At 41.5% G+C, this 656-nt stretch overlaps 1 long non-coding RNA gene across 2 annotated transcripts in view; it reads right to left on the bottom strand.

The window, feature by feature from the left end:
- LOC116081820 overlaps positions 1-656 on the bottom strand; it is a 40,409-nt gene that overhangs the window by 33,568 nt on the left and 6,185 nt on the right. The window lies entirely within an intron of this gene.

Here is a 656-nt window from a genome sequence, read left to right on the forward strand (position 1 = left end):
TGAGACTCAGTTTCACTATACAGCCAAGGCCAGCTTTGAACTTTGGAATTTTTTGCCTCAGCCTCTCCTGATCTGGAGTTTCAGGTGTGTCACCATGCCAGGCTCAATTTTGAAGTCCTGGAGACTCATCCTTCTTCCACTGCTTCTGCTTACCATCATTAAGTGCTACTGAAAATAAGCTATCTTTTATATCTACTTTTGGTATAGTGAAACACAATTTATAAACTTCATTAACATTTTATCATGGTTCCTTCAACATTATTTACATTATAACTTGTATTACTAGAAGAATTAATAAACAACAACTAGAAAGAGTTAAAGGAGATGCTGAATCCACAAGGACTTGATGCAGCAAATTATGTCATACACCAATTGCTTATTCTGGGCACAGACAGGGGCTTTGCTCTTCACAGGTCTGCACTGGGAGTACACAGCCAACCACGCCTTTAGCACAGGCAGCCTCTGTCAATCTTTTTCCCCCTACATCATTTGCAGTGTCTGGGAATTGGTTAGGCAGATCCATGGCACGCCCTAGCAAAAAATCTCTGTATTCCAGAGGAAAGTTCTCAGGGATTTCACAAGACACAGACTTGATTTTGTGGCCCATAGGAAAGGGATGGAGGAATGCTCCATAAAAATCTCCAGGCTCTCAGATG

Source organism: Mastomys coucha, unplaced genomic scaffold (assembly GCF_008632895.1).
Source record: "Mastomys coucha isolate ucsf_1 unplaced genomic scaffold, UCSF_Mcou_1 pScaffold7, whole genome shotgun sequence".
Taxonomy (NCBI): domain Eukaryota; kingdom Metazoa; phylum Chordata; class Mammalia; order Rodentia; family Muridae; genus Mastomys; species Mastomys coucha.